This window comes from Oxyura jamaicensis, chromosome 5 (genome assembly GCF_011077185.1).
Source record: "Oxyura jamaicensis isolate SHBP4307 breed ruddy duck chromosome 5, BPBGC_Ojam_1.0, whole genome shotgun sequence".
NCBI lineage: Eukaryota > Metazoa > Chordata > Aves > Anseriformes > Anatidae > Oxyura > Oxyura jamaicensis.
The window spans coordinates 43,735,979-43,757,068 of NC_048897.1; the positions used below are offsets into that span (position 1 = coordinate 43,735,979).

General features: G+C 48.3%; 1 protein-coding gene across 1 annotated transcript in view; it reads left to right on the forward strand.

The window, feature by feature from the left end:
* RCOR1 (REST corepressor 1) overlaps window positions 1-21,090 on the forward strand; it is an 84,157-nt gene that overhangs the window by 860 nt on the left and 62,207 nt on the right. The gene's annotated exons all lie outside the window — the stretch shown is intronic.

A 21,090-nucleotide genomic window follows, 5' to 3' on the forward strand; every position in this document is an offset into this window, starting at 1 on the left:
TTTTATTTCTCCCCTCTCTTCTTCTTCCCCTCCTCGTGTGTTTGTGGGCTCGACCACCACGGGTGGGACTGGGGAAGATCAAGTTGTATAAATGCCTTTTTTTAAACCTATTTGAAAATGCATTGGGTCTCTCTTTCTTTCTTTCTTTCTTTCTTTTCTCTTTTTTTTTTTTTTCTTCCTCTTTTTCTCTCCGAGGAGCCGTTCGGCTTCCCCCCAAAATATTTCACATTCCAGCTATTCTGCTGCAGCTCTTTGTAAGCTAATTTAAAGTGGTATGGAAGCAAATTTTGAGCAAACAAAGGAATTGTGGCTGTACTGAAAGGCAGGTGCTCGAAGCACCGTGGTGTTGGTGTATCTCCGGGTATATCTGGGTACATAAAGACAGGCTCTTGACCTCCTTAGTTCGAAATGTAAGCGAATTTTTTGCATTGTTCCTTTGTAACTGTAGGTTAAGGCTAGCGAAAACCCTCCTCCTATCTGGAGATCTCGGCGTTTGGAGTTGTCTCTTGCCTAGCCCAAACTTAATTGAATTCTCTGTTCCTCTCCCTTAAAACAAAAAGAATGATTTGGAGAGCCTCGGTGGCTCCTTATCGCGTAACCCCGGCAGTAACTATTGTGTGGATTCAGGAGAAATGTTCCTCCTGGATCGTCCTCGTGCTGCGTCCCAATACTGTGGGTGCCTCTTTATTATTGTTTAACATTTGTGTTTTTTTAACTGTTACGGTCCCAGGAGGCAAACAGGATTTTTTTTTCTGAACTTTGATGTTACTTGCATTTATTCACTGAATGGTTTTTCCCCACTCCTCCCCCCCCTTCACGTTCTTCACAAAACACGATACAAGGTCTTGGCACATGGGAGCTCCATTTCTTGGTGGACCAGGAGGAGGAGGAGGGGAGAAGGAAAAGTGGGGGGGAGCTCGTAGTTGGGAGCAGTTGACACCGTTTTTCGATCTGTAGGTCAAACGCAACGCGCCTGTAACGCCCGGCGCGCATCGTGCTGGCTATTAGCCAGGTATCACAACAATACTTGGGCTTTTCAGCCCCCCTGGAAATTACACTCTTTTGTGCGATTCATTTCTCCAACATAATGGCTGGGGGGGATACAGCGTGCTCCTTCCTCTCCATTATGTGCTCAGTTATACATTGTTCTGGTTTTAACTTATAGATGTACCGTGACCTATACAAAGGTTATTTCTTCCTTCGCTACGTGTAGTGAAAGGGCGAGGGAAGTGTGTGATGTGGAGAAACATGTTTTTTTTCTGAGTAATATGTACCCTGACACAGCTCCAGCAGAGTGCATGGTGCGGTAGCAAGCCTGGAAGTAGGTTCACTCGAAGTAACTGATCAGTTTTCTGATGACCCGAGTGGGCACTGGGTCTGTTCTTTGTATGTGACCCTTTTTAAGAATGTTCTTTATTAAAAGCATACTTTTTAGTTAGCAAGTTTGTGGTGAACTTTTGTCTGCTTGTGTTGGTTTCCTGGCCTGTGGAATTACCCAGGAATAATCTTGCAGTGTGACATTGTTCCCCAAATTCTGTCCTAAAGTTAAATAGCCAGGGTGTGTTTATTGGGTGTGTCCCTTCTCTCTACTTTTAGGAAAGAAAACCCTAAATAAGTGCAATAGACTGCACTGAGACCTTTTCAGTGAAACTGTTAAATTGTTTCATCCTGCTGGTAATTTCCAGGTTAAAGCGATGGAACAGTGTTGTCGGAGTGGGCAGATGCTGTATCTGGTTCTCAGGAGAAATTTTAGGGATTGTTTGACCAAAGGATCCTAAAGCTTGAAGGTTATTTGGTGTAGAGTCCGGGAGCCTTTCACCTTGAGATTAGCTGGCTGATAAAATGCAAAGGGCTCGTGCTGCTCTAGCTGTGTTTGAGGTGAAATACGGCACAGGCTAGGCCTTGTATGGTTTTTTTTAACTTAATGTTCAATTATAACTCTGGTTTGGCTGAGGTATATTTGTAATTGCCGACTCTTACATCAGCATTCTTACGTGGGTGTTCCTCCGTCCCCGTACACGAGGGCAGGGAAAGCATTTAATTTTGTTTCACTTCTGAGCCACGAGCGAGCTGTAGCAAAGAGCAAGGAAACGAGGAAAGCTTTTCTCAAATCCATGTCCCTGAGGCCAGGGGAGTAAGGAAAGGCAGAGCAGGATGCCAGTTTGGGCTTCACGAACGTACAAGCCAGAGAAGGGCACAAAAGGAGGGGGCAGAAGGGCCTGACAGCGGGCAGAGGTTCCTCAGCTCCCACCTAGGTGTGCGGAGAGATGGGATGGGGCCCCTGGGAGTGCGGAGGAGGACTGGGAAGACAATCAAGGGTTGTGTTTCTTTGTTGGGCCCAATTCCTGAAGCCCGAAAAACCCGACAGGTTCCAGTTACGGACTGAAGTATCTCGGGGCAAGTTTCTGATACCCTTTGTGGCAGAACCTGCTGTGGTGCGGTTCCTTGGGGGTGCTGCTGGCGGCTCCTTCAGTGAACCCCTCCCTATCCTTCCCGTGGTCAGTGTGGCTGCCTCCCTTCTCTCCTGTCCCGATCCCCCTGCATTCATCCCACTTCTGCTCTCTCAAAAGCCGTCACCCCTCTGCTGTCATCGGTGCAGGACTCACACCTCTGTTACTCTCGGTGTGGTCAGAGCAGTTGTACAGTGAAGACGAGGCTCGTGCAGAGGCAACGTTGTTATTTGACAAGCAGGTTTAACTGGGCAGGAGGCCAGGCAAACTTTGGGACAGAAAATCCTATTCCAGAGCTTGCTAGAATCGGTAAAACTTGCTCTTGAGCTGTGTTTCATGGCCTGGCCTTGATTTGGCAAACGCAAGGTGAACGTTTGCGATCACCTCTCCTGTGCCTTCCTCTCATTAGAGTCCGGAGTCAAGTGTTTGCCTGCCACCTGGATATCCTGTGCGTTAAACAAAGGCTCTCGTCACCAGGTCAGCGATTCTTGCTAGTTCTGAGACGCTGGAGGTTTTGGGGAACTGAAAACTATTATGGTTCTTTTAATCCATACAAATGAAACCCACATGTCCTGTTAATGGAAAAACTCAGTGGCAGGAAACATTGCATATCCTAAAGCTAAATAAAAAATCTTTCATATGGGGAAGCGCTGGTATTGTACTTGACCATTTTACTTGTTGCTTATTAATTTATAGTCCCTTACTGCTGGAATATTGAAAACTGGAGGAATAAAGCATCAGTGAGCACTCTCACGCAGTCAGTGAATTTAAATAAAGATTAAAGCGTCCATAATTGTGAGGAGTGTTACGTCCCTCCCTGAAGGAAGCGATCTGTCCCAAATTGTGACATGCCTTGGAAGGCAGATCAGCACTTCGTTCTCCATCACAGCACTACAGCTGCATATTCCCTCCTGCCCTGTGATGGCAGTTAAAATACAAGTTGCCTCCTGTACCCTTGGATATTGTTTATGTCAGTTATCTTCGGAAAGCAGCTTCTGGGGCTCTTTCCAGTGGAAACATGACCGAAAGCGAGTTTCAGTTCAATAGTGTCCAGTTGTAGAGAGCCAAAGTTGAGCTGTGTGTAAGCTGACAGATGTCAGTGACTCGTTTGCAATGCTGATCTTGTCCCAGTTTTTTATTAGTTGCCCTGTAACAGTCACAATAAAAATGGTGGGAGGCAAGGCAATGCTCTGTAGTGCTTCCAGCTCCAGGAGCACAAAAGCCGACTGGAAGGTGCTCGCTGCCAGAACATCACCGACATCCTTGAGGATCTTGTTCTCTGGCCTCCGTCGTTAGCTGTGCTCGGTGTGCTCCCTGATATTTTCTGGCTTTCTTTCATGGCCAAGCCTGTGGTGGTGTCTCAGCGTTGCCAAAAATCGAAGGGGAAAAAAAAAAAAAACAACCTCCAAACAAAAAAGCCACCTTTTCGCTGTGTGTATATGCCCGAGAAGGGCAGGGAAGGTCTCTGCTGCCTCTGGGCTGTAAGGCCTGGTGGGGAGGTGGGGGCTTTGCCCTGTGCTGTGGGAGGAGATGCCCGGGGAGAGCTGGGGTGTGAATCCATCCAACTGCGGCTGTGAAAACGTGACCACCCTCTGTCTGCTTAGGATCAAAGGTATGTAATGGACCAGCCCCGAGTGGCTGATGCCCTTGGAATAGCTGTATTTCTTTGCTGGTTGTAAAGGCCGGATCTCATTAGTTTGTGCCGTCTTCAGCTACTTCTGTGGGTTCTCCAGGAAGGTGCAGCTGAGTGGTGTCTGCAGGAACACCTATTGGCCCACAGGATGGGGACGGCGACTGTTTGACAAGGGGTTGTTAAAAGGCCCCTTACGACTTGCGCTTGGCAAGCCCGACTCCCAGCCAGCTTGTTCTGTTGCTTTGTTTGCAAATAAAACTGTTAGTCCTGCTCCTAACAGTCTTTGTAGTTTGCAAATAGTCTGAGCACCCGGTGACTGCGAGAGAAAATGGTGTTTAGATAAGCAGGCTCATCAGAAAGAGAAGCAGGAAAAAAGTGTTCTCTTCAAGTGAGACGTTGGGATCTATGCCTGGCGAGTGGATCTACACCGAAGCAAGTGGAAAAGTCACAGCTCAGCTCCTGCAACTGGAAATACTGGTATCCTGGAAGGCTATCTCATTTCCTCAAATGGCTTTGCCTTAAACACAGCGGGCAGGAACTCCCTTAGTGCAGCAGTGTGTTTGGGAAAGAAGGAAGAGTAATAAGGGTGTTTGATCTAATCAGAAATACCAAACCATGATGTACTAATGCCCAATGTGTTTGGGCTGATAGAGGCCGCAGAGTTTCTTTAATAAACCTGTTTTGTCTCGGTCCTTTCACTGTTGTCTGTTGAGACTCTCGTTGTCCCACTTGGGTGCTGGATGCGTGCTTGGGAATGAGGTGTGGGATTTTGGAGGAGAGGGAGTGGGGAAAGAGGTGTTGTCAGCTCTAGAGAGTATGCTTAGGTTTTGGTCAATTTGGAGAAAAATGGGCACATGAAGCCCTGAAGTAGGAAGCTGTGCTTTTTTTTGTTCTTAAATCCAGCCTGGAGACAAAGGAGGAGAGGAGAACAGAGCCCAAGTTGGAGAGTTTATTATCCATATCCCTGGCACCCTAACAGGAGCGCAGCTGCAGATTTGGTGCTGTACCTCTTACCTCTGAGCTGCTTGCACGAGGCAGACTATTTTTAAGCCTGTGTGGCTCTGTAGTTTGCTTTCACCCAGTCCTCGCTTGTCCCTTGGAAGGGGGGCAGAGGCTGCTGGTGGTAAGCAGGGCTCCTGTTCCACCTTCTTCCAAGGCATGCTTTTGCAGCTTTCTTGTCATTCAAACAGGATGAGAAGATCCTTCTCAAACCTGCATGCTGTAGTAAACAAACAAGTCTCTGGTGCAGCCAAAGCCTGTGGCTTCCTTCCCTGCCTGGCACACGCGGTGTTTGTGTGTGGAGGTAATAGCTGTCTCCTGCACTGACAAATGTATTAATGGCTGCACTGGAATTAATACTAGGTAGAGGGAACGCTTTGTTCTTCATAGCTGGTTCCTGCTGCTTAATGAGTTGCTCTTAAAACTCTTGTTTTCAGCCCTAGTTAGTTCTGTGACTTGGCCAAGTGAAGGCTTAGAGCTCCCTGTGATTAGTCATTATAATTAGCTTGGAAATCTTTGCCTCTCTGATCAAGGTGCACTGTATAATGCGGCTTACAATGGGCTCTAGCCCTGCCACATACCTTCAATGTACTATAAATGACAATGCTTTGTGGGACATCCGCATGTATTTATTTAATTGTATTGTAACGTTAATAAACATCTTTAATAGGAGCTATAGGCAGGTAAATCTGAGCGATGTCTCCTCAGAAATTTGGTAGCTTGTGCTGGTGTCCGTCCGCTTTCCTCAGGTATGAATTCTGGTGGTGGCAAAGACTGGCCTTACCCCTTGCAAGTCTAAGGTAAGAGTGAGGCTGGACTCCTGCAGTGACTGGAGACTGATCAGAGAGACAACTTTGTGGCAGCGGAAAGAGCCTGCTGCCTTCCTGGGAAGTTTGTCCCTTTGTCTGCACTGGGTGACCTTGTCTTTTGAGGCTCTGGCGTGACTGTGTGACAGGATGAGCAACCTCTTGTTCTTAATTGTTTAAGCTCAAAAGAACAGATTGAAATTCAGTTCTCGAAAATACCAAGTTGATTTGTAAACTAAGGATGATCTTAAATAATGCTTGTAAAAGGAATCTTAGATTAGGTTTCTCTCTTGAAGGTTCACAAGCTCTTAATTTAGAGCTCCACGTGAAAGTTTGACTGCTTTGTGCTTTTTGAAAGTGCAAGAGGATGCGCTACGTCGGAGCGAAGGCAGTGAAAGTGTTCCTCCAGCATATTCGAGAACCGGGCTGCTTTTGTGCTCTTATTGCTATTTGTTTTGAAATGCACCAGCCTGATGTGACTGCTTTTAAGTATTGTAGGTCAAACTCGCTAAAATTGCTTCTCTTCAGGTTTTGAGACTAAACAAGCGTGTTTACCTTTCCAAGTATCTTCAGCAATCCGGCTCCGCTGCAGCTAGCTCTTTGAACTTCATAAAGGAAGTATTGGTAAATGTTGCCTCTCTGGGGGGAGGAGGCTGCAGTGGTGTGATAAAATTGCAAAAATCCCCTCTCAGGAGCAAAGCTTGCTCTATGCTTCCCCCTTCAGCCCTGGCTTTCTGCCGTGCGGGCGCCTCTGGGGGCCACCAGCAGGGTTTCCCGTGTGCTGTGTGCGTGTGTGTAACCAGGTGTATCTCTAAAAAAAAATGCTTCCCATCAGAGCAGAAAAAGCTTTTACGTCCTCATAGTTATTTCAGCTTCCTTGCCACCTCCCTCATTTCTGTCCTCTTCACCTGGATGGATTTTGCAAATCAGAATAATTTGGGAGAGCCTACGGCTCGTAGTGTAGCTCTAATTACAGGAGTCTGTCCTCACGGCTGTCCGTCACAGCTTTCCAGTGCTGTAGGTATCTGTGATCGCCCATCACGGCACCGTGTGCTCTTTTGGACAGGCAGGTGTCTTATCAGATCGGGCTCTATCTTATACAGTGACTTTGGTTTGAAAGTTGGGTATTGAAAATAATCACTGGTGTGCGTGACCTTGAATCGGTGTCCTTGTGGATGGAAGGCGCAACTTAACCAAAGTGCAGTCCTAGCTTTGGCTTGGGGTCCAGAACGGTGACTGCTACACAGAGATAGACGTGACACAGGCATAAATGCCTGGCCTCCCCCGTTAGCTGGTCCGTGGAGAGGACACCAACAGCTTTCAGCCCCACAGAGGGACCGAGATTGGCTAGGGGCTGAGAAAAACCGCTGCCAAGTAGGAAACGGGCTCCCCTCTTGAACTGGAAAGCCAGCACTGGGAAAGTCTGCTTTACATAACAGCATTGTTTTTTGAACAACTCTTTGCTTACAGCTTGCACTGAAACAGGGACTTTTCCCTCTTCCCTCTATCTTCACCCCCCTCTATGGGGTTTAAGCTGTCTGTCTGTTCTTGTTATAGGCACCAGTTTGCGTTAGGGGCAGGGCAGGGATGTTTCACTGCCCCCATTCTAACTGTGTTAGGAGCTATCTGTCCCACTAGTTCATGCCATTTGCTAGTTGTATATTGCTCTGCATTTGTGAGAAGCTCAAGTGCCACGTGTGTAACCCAAAGCTTTCTCGTGCTAAACACCACAAATGATGTGTGGATGCCACGTGCGCATTTACTCCCCATGCTGATGTCCCTCTGACCGCAGCAGGAGGCCAATCTTTGTGATTTTTTTGGGGTGAATAGCAAGGCAGGCGTGCCAGGTGTAGGGTTTGTACTTTCTGGGTATTGTTTTCTGCCTGGGAGTCCTCAAGATGTCCCTCGCGGGACCCCGCCGCTGCTCCCTGCAGCTGCCACGCGCCGCGCTCGGCAGTAGCCATGGGAACACAAGTGGGATGGCACAAGTTTAAAACTTCAACTTGTTGCTAGGCAGACCCGGCTCGATGTGGGGATTAAGTAGGCTTAGCAGCAACAAAAAACCCCTTCTGATATTCCAGCTCGTGCACGGGGGGTAGGCAGCTTGGCGCTCCCCAAATCGTGGCTCTTTGTCTTGAGGCCGGCACAAGCAAACCTGAGATAAGGGTTTGCTGACAGCAGCTACCCTGGGGGCAACCCCTCCTGCGGGCTGGATAATGGCCACGGGGTTTGCTGAGAAGAGGGAAGGGATCTGGAGTTCTAGCAGGTAGGTTTTAATCCACCCTTTCCTTAAAAAACCAAAGCGCTGCAGAGGAAAGCAGCGTGCTGTCTGGTGCGGAGCTGCTGCGCGGCTCACGGAGTCTAAAAGTTGGAGCCCGCGTTAAAATAGATCCTGCCGAAAGTGACATACGCTCTAAACAAAGGTCATGGGCTTAAAATATCACAAGGTCACTTCTAAACTCTGGCTGTAAAAACTTAAAATTATGACTAAGGCAGGGCAAACACCTCCCAGACCCGCAGCGCTGCTGGGTCAGACCTTTCAGCCTGGACCTTTGCTGATAACCCACCTTGTCCCAGGCTCGTGTTTTGGCACTTCCTGTTCAGTAAACAGGGACAGGCCTGTTCCCTCGTCTTATTTGTGTAGCGGACGCCCGACAGGGGACGTATGGCAAATTGTAGGGTCCTGAAAGGAACCAGAGAGTCGGGCTCTAAGGGGAGCCAGGCCTCGTGTGCTCCTGTGGGGCCGAACTGCAGCGTGCCTTTGTCCCTGCAGCTGTTGGCTTCCTGCACCACGGCAGTAATCGGTTCTGCTCTGGCCGCTGGTTTAAATGGATCTTTAGATTTTGTAAACATTTGCTGTGCCGTGACTGTCGGTCCTGTTGGAATAAGGCCATTTATAGAGATGCTCCCAATTACCACCTGCTCTTTTTCTTCCTTAGCAGAATCCACTCTTACCTAATTTAACCTCCCACAGCAACTGCTTTTAAGTTGTTTTCTCTCGTTGTACCGTGCCTCGCTGCTCTGCCAGTTCCCTCTGGCCACCCCAACGCACTGCAGTCGTCCTTGCTCGTCCTTCCAGAAATCATCTACTTCTGGGGGTGAAAATCGGCTGCTTGGTTTGCCCCAAATATTTTTGTAGTCAGCTCCTGTAAAAGGTTTCTCGCCGTTAATATGCCCCAGCCTTTTTTCATTCCTAAGCTGCTGTTTGTGGTTCTCTCACTTTCCTTATAATTTGTGTACAGCTTGTAGATCCTATCTGTCCACCTCGTTGTTAACCCAGCCCTGCTCCCTACTCCAACTTCTGCTGTCTGTGCTCCTAAGACCTCTTTCCCCGTGCTTCCTCAGTCCCACAGAGGCACCTTCTGTGTCTGAGCTGTTTTGCTGTTCTCTGAAGTTCCCTCTTGGGCTGGAAGAGAATGGTCATGATTTTTACTTTGTTGTAATTTTCCCCAGAAGAGCAGAAAATGCAGCAGGACTCCTCCCCTTAACAACGATTTTACAACTCGAATGCCTCTCTGGATGCAGGATCTGACTGCTTTTCAAGGTTTTAGATAGAGGGGATACTTTTGCTTTTCCAGGCTCCTTTATCAAGGCTTTTTCGTGTCCGAAGGATCCGTGCCACAGCTTCTCCCATAGAAACCCCAGGGTGCTGCGTGAGCTTGTCGGAGCTAACGTTTCCCCTGCCTTTAACCTGCACCCATCGTTTTGGTCAGTAGTTTCTCACTTTTCCTGAACTGCTGCTGCTGCAAAAGTCGCAGGCAGGGCCAGGAGCCTCTAGCATCCCCTGTCCCCGTGGCCGGGAGGTGGTGGTGCCCGAGCTGGCGGGGAGGAGACGGAGGAAGGGGAGGTCTCCTCCAGGTCCTCGGCTGGTCGGTGAACAACGCGTGCCCTGGGGATGGGGGTGGCCCCGTCTGAGAACAGGGGGTTGTGGCACGGGACAGGCAAGTGCTCCGCAGTACTCTTTTTGTGATAGACTCGGTGCTGGGCTCCTCTTCGGGTGTTGCTGAGCTTGGTGCAGGGGGGAGAATACAGCTGGATCTCATCTGACGTTCTCAGTGCCTCCCCGCTCCTGTTAGGTTTTCGGCAAATATTGAATGACTTGGGGGAGAGGCTGGCTGGTGGGAGCTTGGTGACGGAGGGAAGATTTTTCAGAGCTGTCCTCTGGCTTTCAGCCCAAGATCTGAGTTGCTTGGCAAATCGTTTCCTTCTGTGTGTGCTGGCTCTGGGGAGCGGGGCTGCGCTCTGGGAAACTGCTGCGTTGTGCTCTAGCTCCTTCTGTGTTTTGGGTGGGTTTTTAGTCCTTGCGAGTTGGTTCTTAAGGTGTCTCCTCCTGCCACCCTGCCCGTGAGAGGTGGTTTGGAGAGTGGGTGCATGGGATCAGTTCCTTTTTTCGGGCGACTTCAGCTGAAGCTGTCCTGTGCGCAGATCTGACACTGTCCTTACAGCGTGAACAGTACAGGCGCAAATCCAGCCATCCCGCCAACGTCCTGAAAACTGGCGAGGATATCTAGCTTGTAAACTTCGTGTATTTGGGTGAAAAGTGACTTCTTCTGTTGGAGCAGAGGCGGTTGGAGCTGGTGCTGTGCTGTGTGTGTGCGCAGGTAGTGCGGGCGCAGCACCCGCGTGCTGCTCCGGGAGCAGGGGTGGCAGCGCTGGCTCTGTCTGACGACCCGAGGCTGGCTGCTGCTGGTTTGAGGGAACGGATGCACGCCGAGAGGAGCTTTATAAATGTTTAAGCTGTTTAAAGCATGCATGCAAGGAGTTACAGCAGGGAAATTGTCTTTTATTGTACTGCTCTTATTGTCCAGGTCTTAAGTCATTTTGGAGGATGGGGGAGAAATAAAGACAGCGCTTCTTGAACCCCTAATAAAAATATTTTCAGAGTTCATAAAAGTAAATAAATAAGGTGTCAGGGGAATTAGGCTTGGCAGCAGTCCTTGTTGCTCTGAAACTTGCTGGGAAGGGGACTGTTTCACGTCATCTTACCTTGTGAAGAGGCTGTGGGACCAGACGCTGGTCTCCTCTTGGAACCCAACGTCTCCAGCTCAGGAGGGTGGAATGCTGCCCTGCCTGGTTATCGCTCGCTGGTGGCTGCTGCACTGCCCCGAGCAATACCTCCCGGCAGCAAGTCCCTTTGTTGCAGCCGGAGACAAGGGAACTACCAGGTGCAGTATGTTCCTGGCAAAATGATTTCGCTGTCTGCTGGGGAAGGGGGTAGAGGTAAGAGGAGATGTGATGGGACCTCTGGGAAAGAGCTGGGTAAGAGAAACCTTTCCAGCGACTATCTAGTGCCTGTATAAATAAAAGCAGCACGTTTAATTCATGTTGCTAGAGCTTGGACAATGCTTGGAGCAGGTGCTTGCCCAGAGCTTGCTTAAGTTGGATAGACGCCTGTGCAATGTTTCTGAAACGTGAGAATAAAAGGAAAAAGGCTACATTTAACCTTTTTTTTTTTTGATGATGCATTTTAAAAATAACTCACTTTTCTAAAGCGAGAGTGGCATTTATAACCAGGGTTTGAAAAACTGACCTGGCACTTAGGAGCCACAGTGGGAGACACCTGCGCTGCTGCGATGCACCCTGCGGCACGAAGGGATGCAATAAAATGGGTGGGTGCTGCTCCCTTACAGCTCTTTGTTGGCTGTTGCAGCGGGGTGCTCCCTGCCTTAGCACTCACTGCTGCTCAGTTCTTGCTCTTTCATCAGTAGAAACAATTTGGCTTGATATCTGTATTTTGCTGCTGCTCAAGTGATTCTGAGCCTCTGGAGCAGGACGGAATGAATCTAGTTCCATAACTGGGTTTTACCCACGTAGGACTGTGGCACACAGTCGAGGCACCAGAGCTGCCTTCAGACTAAGGAAGACACTACTGCACTAATGTGCTAATTTTGTACTCCAGCTTGGCAGGTTGCCTTTGTAATCAAAGGGCTGGAAATTTTTCAGTTTGAACAAAATGTTCTAAGTAGCTGTTCTCTTGGTGGAAATGGATTTGATACGGGATGCTGCCTTCAGAAGAAATCCATCTTTCCATATCTTTTGGGGCACAGTTATCCTAACTGGAATTCTCCTTCCTGACTGAAACTTACCCCAAGTGAAGTTTCTTGAGCTGAGTTGTATCTCGCCAGTCTCTGCCCCTCTGATGGGAATGGAGAGGGGGATGTTTGCAGAAAGCACCTGGAAGTTTTAGGACCAATGGGTCTAATGAATTTGAATGGAATCATTCTGTTGTGTTAGTTCCTCCCCGTTTGGTTAGTAACTATTGTACAGCCTTTGTAGAGAGCGTGGTCAAAACACAAAAGCTCGTTTTAAGCATTTGGTGTGTTCTGTCCTGGTGAGTTGTCCAGTACCTGGCACGAGGGGAATTATGCAGCTGGAGTAAGTGTCTGCTTCTCATCAACAGTATAAAAGTAATTAAAAATGTCTTTTGATTCCCTTGGGGGTTTTGCTCTTTGTTTTAGAGAATCAATGAGCATTGACTAGAGAACATATGCATCCAGACTCTACTTTTTCACAAGCAAAATGTCCACGAGAGCAGAACAATCACAGAGCAATCACATTTTTAAAGCGGTTTGAAATGAAATGTTAACTCAAAGGCCATGTTATGTTACTAGAAAGCTTAAAACAAATGGCAGAATTGCTTCCAGGCTGTATGAAACTTTGGTCCTTCTGTTGCCTTTCTTTAAAGAGGCTTCCAGTGTTCTTGAATCTATGTAGAATTTTAAATGCGCTATCTTTTAATAAGCCCAAAATTTCAACTTCTGTGAGACTATAATGAGAGCTGGCTGCTAAACTTTGCTGCTTTGAGTTTAAGATGAAACAAAACTCTGTGTGCCATATGTTAAAAGGACAAGCAGATTTGACAACAAGAATGTGTTTTATCTGCTTGCGTTTTGGCAAGGCTCTGTAGTCTTGGAGGGCAACTGTAAGGAGGGAGAAACCAGTGAAGGTGCAAGAAGGACGGGCGAGGTCAGCAGAGCTGGAAGCTGGGTCTTAGGAGGGGGCAAGAGGAAGAGAAGCAGCAAAGAAGGGCTGAAAAGTGGCAGTGGAAAAATCTTCAAGATAAAAAAGATCTCAAGCTCTTAATATCCTCTTCAAAAGGTATTTGGTGGTCTTGTTGTGTTATCGTTTGATGGAATAAATATGTAGTTGCCAACTCAGGTGAATCCAAACCTAACCTTCCTGCACTTGGGAGAATGTGGTCCTGAAATGAATTCCTGAGATCAGGAGAAATCTGACCCTGGGTCGTGGTGGAAGGGGAGCTGCGTTCAGCCCAGCATCTCACTAGCCAGGGGCGGCTGTACCTGGAGGCCTCACACATCTGTGCCTAGCTGAGCTACCCCTTCTGTCTACAGCAGCTGTTCTCCCCTGTGTTAGGGGCTTAAGTGTGTGGTTGAGTACCGCTCTGGCAACCTGGGTGCCGGGAGAGCCAGCATGGGCCTGTCCGGCCAGGGGAGCAGAGCCGCGGCTTCTTCTGCCTGTGTGCATTCTGCAGGCCTGCAGCTCCTCAGGCCTCAAAGCCAAAACTCTTCTTGTAGCAGCTTCTCTTCTGCCTTGCCCAAGGGCAGCTTGTGGGAAGTCCTCAGCTGCGATTTCCTGTGGCTTTCAGCCAAGTGTGATGTCCTCAGAGCGTGCTGTTACTTGGTTTGGTGGAGCATGGTCAGCGTGGAGCTAATGCAGGCTTGCCATAAAGGTGGGGGGATTGTTTTAAAGCCATGCAGCCTAAATTCACCTCAGTGGATCTCTGCAGTTCTTGTCACTTCTCCTCGGGTGAGTTGAACAGCACAGGTCCTGTTCTTCCATCTCTCTGCTTTAGTCCAGAGGAGTTCTTGGTGAAATATTTGTTAGGCTTACTAGATCCTTAGGGCTTTTTCTCTTCCCGCCCCTCGCCTTCCATCTCTCCAGACTCCTTGCCTGTCCATTCTTTGCAGCTGCTGCTTCATCCCCAAGCTGCACAAAGCACAGTATCTCTTTCAGAGATGGAAATACCTTGGAGACCTGTATGAGGCTGGGATCGGGCCTTGCCTAACAGTCATGCCAATTCCCATGCCTTGTTCCATGCAGCAACTCAACCGCCTGCTCTGAAAACCAAGCAGTACAGCAGTCAGTTGTGCTGTGCCTGTGTGGTGCATTCATTGCGGGAACCTCTGCTGCTCGGGGTTCATGCTGACACTCGATTTGGCCAGCCATGCCCAGGACACTCCATGTTAAGAGCGGGCACTTTGTGCTGGCATGTTGTGAGGCACAAGATCCCTGTCCTCCTTGGAGCGTGGTACAGCTGCAGCCTGCTATTTCACAGATGCATTCAGGTCACACAGCGGTAGGGTGACAAAGATCTTGTCAAAGCAGCTGTTTAAGTGGCTGATATGCTAGCATTGCAGGGAACCATCACCATGCAACTGCAGTTGAGTGGGGTAAGAGTGTGGGCTCCGACTGCAGGTGGTAGGAACGCTGCTCTGAACAGCATAAATGGAGCCTTTGGCTGCAGCCAAGCAGAGCTTGCAATGAAGTAATGGTCGTGGACAGACCCTGGGAAGAATTGCATCGGGGAAGCTGTTGGCATCCAGAAATGGCCATTCTGTATGGGTGTCTGACTAATGCGCAGTGATGGGGGACAGAGCACGTATGATGCTGGAGTTTCACGCTGGTGACTGAAGGGCTTGGGCATGTGTGACCACTGGAGGTGGCTTGTGAGGCTGGTTGATCGGTTCCTTTTGTTGCACAGAGATGTAATAAGGGGGAAGGTGGGGACATCGGGTGTTTTGGGGAATCATTTGCTTGCCAGTTCTCAGCTGTTTGAGGCCTTGGACAATAAAAATATGAATTTGTGTTGGGATTAGGGAAAATGGACTCTCACCTGCAGCATTCATGGCTTTTGGTACTTAATAGGGGAGCTTGGGATGTTCATGTGCCACAGGGAAGGAAGCCAGTGGTCATGTTTAGGGTAGGTCTTTTAGTGCCCAGTTAACCCAGGCACTAAGATGAGCAATTAACACCCCTGCTCTGAGTGTGTGTTCTCCATAGCTTAGCCTTAATCAAGTTCTTATGGTTCTCATTCTGTCAGCCCCCAGCTGGGTCAGCTCTCTTAAGGCTTTGCAGGGTGTAGGCTGGACTTAAATGAATGAGAAACCAGTTGGGAGATGAACCTGCTTGATATGCAGACGTGGTGGTATTTCTTTCCATTCTGGTCCTTGTTCTGAAAAAGCACCTTCCAGTTAATTTTTTTTCCATACAGGTTTAAAAGCAAGGCTTTTAATAAGGGCAGGTAAGCTTGGGTTAGGTTTCTTTGCCCTGTGGCGAAGCTCACTGACATCTGAAAGTAAGGGGGGGAGAGGAGAAAACTCTAAAAAGGGGCTGGTTTCATTAAGCAAAGTCACCTAAAATCTTGACATGTGAGAATCATTTCCACTTGGCAGAGACTGTGACAGGTGTTTCACCATGGGAAACTCATTACTTGACTTCCAGCATGACCTTGGGCAGAAAGCTGAACCTTTCAGTTGGCTCTGCTTTATGTTAAAGCTAGCTGTGTTTTTCAGCGTGGGGGCAAAAGTGGAGCTGAGAAGCATGTGTCTATCTAGAAGCATTTTAGAGGAAACCAGCTAATGTTTTACGAGGCGGGGCTGGAATCCCCACTGTCTAATTTGGTGACAAGTATGTTGGGGGAGAGGAGATGACAGAGTTTGTGGTCTGTCTTGTTAACGGAATTGATGTGCCTGAAGTCTGCTCTGACCACAGTGGATTCATTCATGTTCCGAAGGTAAAATGGGAAGAATTTTTCCATTGTAATCTATCTCGCATAAGTCAGAAGTGTTTCTGACTGCAGGATAACTAAGGTGCATTAGCTATTCCGCTGTGAATTCCTGCTGGAGACAGCGTGCTGTAGCCGCACCGCAAAGCGAAGCAGGTGCAGCTGGTGCTTGGCTTGCCTGGCCAGCACGGGGAGGAGCCTGCACGAGGGGGAGCGGGGAAGGCAGGAGCTAGATTTGCACTTCTCCCTCTCAGGCTGCTTGGAAGGAAGCAATATAGCAATGTTTAGCAGATAAATGCATGTTGGGCTTGGACTGTGTTGTGCCAGACCTGTGTTGCACCTTACCAACAGTGTTGACATGTCTCAGAGTTGAATCCCATCCCTCTGCTTGTAATGGAGAGATGAGGGACTGGAAAGTTTCCTAGTGTCCAGTGTTACTTGCGGAAGGGCATATTTCTCCAGGCTACCTCAGCTTCTAGTTGTGGTGCTGCCTCTCTTGCTTGCTCATGCAAGAGAAACTGTTCCCTGGGGACCACTGAGGTAAGGAAGTCCTCAGCTCTGCGTCTGCTTTGTCCCGTGGTTCTGGAACCATGCTTCTGCGGGGGAAGCCTGGCATGGTGGAGCAGCTGCAGCGCTGGAGCAGGGGGATTTTGTTGGCTTGGGATCCCTCTTCCACCATAAACAGAGGGTTTGGAGGATGTGACTTGGCAGTTTCTCTTCCACACGTCTTTCTGCGACTGTTTCACCAGAGGGTTTCTGAGAATCTGGAGGCTTGTCCTCTGGAAATCTCAGAGGGGAACACAAAATAGCTGAGAAAGTAAGGAAACTCTCGAGGTAGTGTGTTCTGGCATGCTGGATTCAAACACGTGCCTGAAGCCCAGAATTTCTCACCATCAGAAGCCTCATCTACTGCTAAAGCTGGAGAAGTGAATGCCAAGTGATGCCGATAGGAGCGTGTTTGCTTCTCCTGGACTCCTCTCCAGCTGCCTGCCTAAATAAACACCCTGTGCATCAGTCACACCTTGGTCTCATGCCTCTGAGCTAAACTGATTTTCCCCTGTGATGGTGTAAAACGAGGAAGCAAATTCCAAACCTTTATTAAATGACAACTCTGGCAACATCCCCTGCTGAGAGATGCGAGGACAGCTGGTCTACGGAGACACCGCAGCATTTGTCACTCTGGCACATGGAAGGTAGCCAGAGGGTGCCTGCAGCATCCATCGGAAGCCCTTGGTAATGGCAGCGTGGGGCTGATTCACTCCAGCCCCTCCGTGCAAGGTGTCTGTACTGTGTGCAAGTGCCTGCTGCTTGGAAATCCTAACAGACCTGTGCTCGGTCAGCTCTTGGAAAGGAGGGAGTAAAAGCAGGTCCTGAGTGTCTGCTGTGGTCTGTGGAAACCGCTGTCTGTTGGATGGTGGAATTATCCTCCTGTGCTCTGCTATAACGGAGCCCTAGGGCACCCCGAGGGGAACAGGCTCTTTGGCTACTCTGACACAGAGGCAGAAGTTAGGGAGGCCTGTCTGATGACCTGCTTTACCATGAAGAGATGCTATCCTATGGGCTAGCAGAACGTGGTCCAGGGCTACAACCATGTATGTCTTGCTGTAGATTGCTGTGCATGTTGGGTAAGTGCACAGGTGAGCAGAGAGAAGGGTAGGAGGTCCGGGTAGCAGCAAGAACTTGTGCTGGATCTGCTGTCAAATAGCTGCTGTCCCAACCAGCACGCTGTGGGAAAGGCTTGCCGAGAGAAGGATAAAAACCAGCTTGGCACTCTGCTTGCTAGCCTGCACCCACGTGACTTGGAAATATTTTGTTGAGGTTATGTTGCTATCTGCACAGAAGAACACATCTCTCAGATGGATTGGTGTGTAGCGGTGCCTTGGTTATCCTAAGACTTTTTGTAGGGTGTGTCTATCACACTAATAAGTCATCCAACTGCCATATCTAGCAACAAAAATCCACACTATTTTCTCCCTTAAACTTGCTGCTGGCTGGTTACAATATGAGCACCTTGGTGGGCAAAGAAGTACGTCTGAGCCATGTGGCGCTGGCTCGGCCTCTGCTCAGTGCCTGGCTGCCTGCACCTTGGGTCGTCTCAGCACTGAGCTCTTGTGCTTTTAAGAGGATGATCTTTCTCAGTAATTGGTTTGGGGACTTGGAAGAAAGAGGTGTGCAGCAGCGTGTTGTGGCTGTAGTGCTGTGTGTAGGAGAGCAGAGTGATGTTACTGGTGTTTGGAGAGCAGTGCTCGAGGCCTATCATCAGGTACATTGTGACTTGCTCTGATCGAGGGCTTGCAGCACGGCTCTGCTGCTAGTTTGCAAAGCTCTTTCCTCGTGGCTTTATCAATCACGGCTTTGAATGTAAATCTGGAATTTCAGCGTTGGCTGCAAACAGGCCTGTGATGTGTTGCTAGTTCATCTTTGAGATAGAGGTGTGGGTCAGCTGCTGGCAGGCAGAGATCCCACATGTGGCCAGCAAAACCTGCCTTTCTACCAGCAAAACTTGCTGGTGGGAGATGGTTTGCTCAAGCAGTACAAAGCACAGCTCTGCCAATAGACCAGGGTACATAGTGGAAAGGCTCTAGGGATGGTTTTGTACTTAACTGCTATGAAGTGAATCTGTGAACTTCAGAGCATAAATGCCATGAACCAGAGCCCAGCTAGGTCAGTGGAACAAGTCCCTTCAGGTCAGAGGACTGTAGGCTGGGCCTTACATTGCCACTTCTCCCTTCTCTCCCAGTTTCTGATGTTAAAGGATAGTGTTTTTCCCCTTTCCCTTCTGTTTTTACATAGCTGTGGGATTTAACCCACTGTATTGTCAGGTACTGTCACCTGTGATTCTCCCAAATTGTAAACTTACAAGAGACTTGATTAAAGCTTAACAATACGTTAAAATTTGCTTTCTTAGTAGTCCAGGACTTCTTATAATGAGAAGAATGAGATCTCTAGAATCTTAAGTGTCTTTGTTTAGATTTTCTTTTTAACAGCTGTCTGTAGTGATCTTTTTCAGGTGGTAAGGTAAGACTTGCTGTCATCTCAGAATCCCTTCTGCCAGGTTGCTTTGTAAGGCTCTGCCCTCGCCATCCCCGCTGCAGTGCCTGGTTGTATTAAACTGCTCTGGCACGTGAAGGAGGGAATGGGGAGGTAGGGAGGAAGCCTTGTATCTGAAAATGCAGAGGTGCAGATAGCCTCCTGTTTTGATGGCTAGTTGCTAACCATTTCTTAATTCACTAATTTCTCACTTCATTTTTCTGTCTCTTTGAAATGCGCGTTGGTAGAAAAGGATAGACGTAGGTGCAGTTTCTTCTGTTCTGGAGTCTAACAGAGATCATTAGCTTCTCTAACTAACTTAGCCTCCTTTGCTGCTTTTTGTTCCTGGGTTTTCCAGAAGATTTTGCTGACTTGCATCAAGACAGGAAGTCTGCAGTGCTGTAAATAACTGGGTGGTTCAGCCGGATTTTTTTTTCATCCAACATTTTACCAGCCACAGTTAAAATTCCTTTTAATGGCTTCACTTGTCCTGATCTAGGTCTAGACTGCCTCGTGACACATCATAACCTATCAAATTGCGTTACGGAGAAATATGTGGGATCCGAGGGAGGGCAGGATTGGTCCTGCCTTGCCTTTCTGCTGTATTTTGGCAATATTCCATGCAAAGGTGCCATATGTGAAGAAATTGCAGAATGTCAGAGCGTCCTTGTGCTCAGCCTGAAGGTTGCTGTCTGTCTTACCTGACTGAAGGAAAAGGCTTAGTCTGGCAGCCTCGGAGGAGGAGCACACCAGATGGACACAGGATTTGGTGCTGGACTGACTCAGTCATACCAGTATAACCACAGAGCAGCCTCCTTCCACTGTGAGAGTGGACATAAAATGTGTTGTGACTGCTTTTCCCCTGAGTAAGACAGTTCAGTTTAACTTGCTCTCATCTTCAATACCTGTACAGAGATTTGGATTACTTCATGACTGTCCCTGCTTGGGGTAGCAGCTCTAGGTAAGCTTACTGAGCTGCAGTGAAATCCCGGGGTGTAAGAACTTCAGGAATTCCTTCCTATAGCTCAGGTATCATCCCCTTGCCACGTCTTTTCAGTAGTTTGTTTTATGTTTAAGCTGTGTAGCACAACTATGGCTACAGACCTGCAGAAGTGTAGAGTTCTGACCTCTTCTTTGTCTTTACTAAAAAGCCTTTCCTGTGTGAGCTGAGCTAAGGTATGAATTTAATCTGCTGTGCTTAAAGCTGTGTAACCATTATGGAGAAACTCCAGCCATTTGTGAATTGCTTGCTTTCCCCTCTTCCTTTCTTCTCATTTCCCTGGGGTGTCCTATTTAGGAAGGGGTTTTGTGAAATCTTAACTGTTTGGGAAGTTGCAGCCTTTCCTAGGTAGGCAAGGCATCTCATGCCACTAGAAACCTATTGAGGCTGTGAACCTAAGGTCACCTTCCCTTCACTGTACTGATGGAGTAAAAGGTTTCTGTCCCCTCAGGCCAGGAACCATCTTAGGGATATCTAGGTCACTGGAATGGCCTGTGTCTGAAGCAGAAGTGACACAGCTACCAAGAGATTTGTCCAGGTAACTGGCTTGACACCGGTGTCTGCTCCCATTAGCACTGGAACTGGATGGGCAAGTTGTATTTGCCGTTGGTGTCTGCACTGGAAAAGTTATGAAATAATTGAGGGTGTGACTGCAAAGCAGCTCTGCTGCCAAACTGTATTTTTTTTTTCCTCCTCCTTCCTCAGAAGTGGCATTTTTGCCCTCGAGTCTGCTGTGTGAGTTGTTCTTCAGCAGGTGTGGTGATCTGCCTGTGTTGGTAAGCTGTGAATACCAGGAGATAGATGCAATAGATGGAAGCCTCCTGTTGCCACCGTTACCTCCAGGGGGTAACTTTACTCGACCTTCTTCTCAATTTGAAGACTGCTGTGGTGAAAATACCCCCCAGGGTCTGCCTGTGCCTGGCTTGCATGCATGTGGCAGTGTTTTCTGCCATGGAGCCTGGGATGCTGTGCTGATGATCTTGTTCAGACTTCAAGCATTCTGTGTGTGTGTCTGCAGAGTGGGTATTGTCCCGAGCTTGGGGGCAGGAGGAAAATCCAGGCACTGAGGTGAAATGACCTGTGTCCCCAGGGAACAAAACCTGGTTTCCTACAGAGCATCCCTGTTCACGTGTAGCACTTCTGTGAGTAGTTCTACAGAGTATCCTAAGTTCTTTTATTTCTTGTTTTAGTTGCTTTCTGTGGTAGTCAGAAACAAATCCATTTTCATACAGCCTTTTCTTCAGAACTGCAGTGCATAAGCTTTATAGCAGATGATCTAAGCTTTTATTGTAACTGTGCTTGAGAGAAGACATGGACCTCTTGGCTGTAAAGTAACTTAGCAAGGTAAGGTCTTCATAAATCAGTAATGAAACACAGGGATTCTCCTTCCAAGGAACAGATCTTTAAGGTCTACAGGAAGAAAAAAA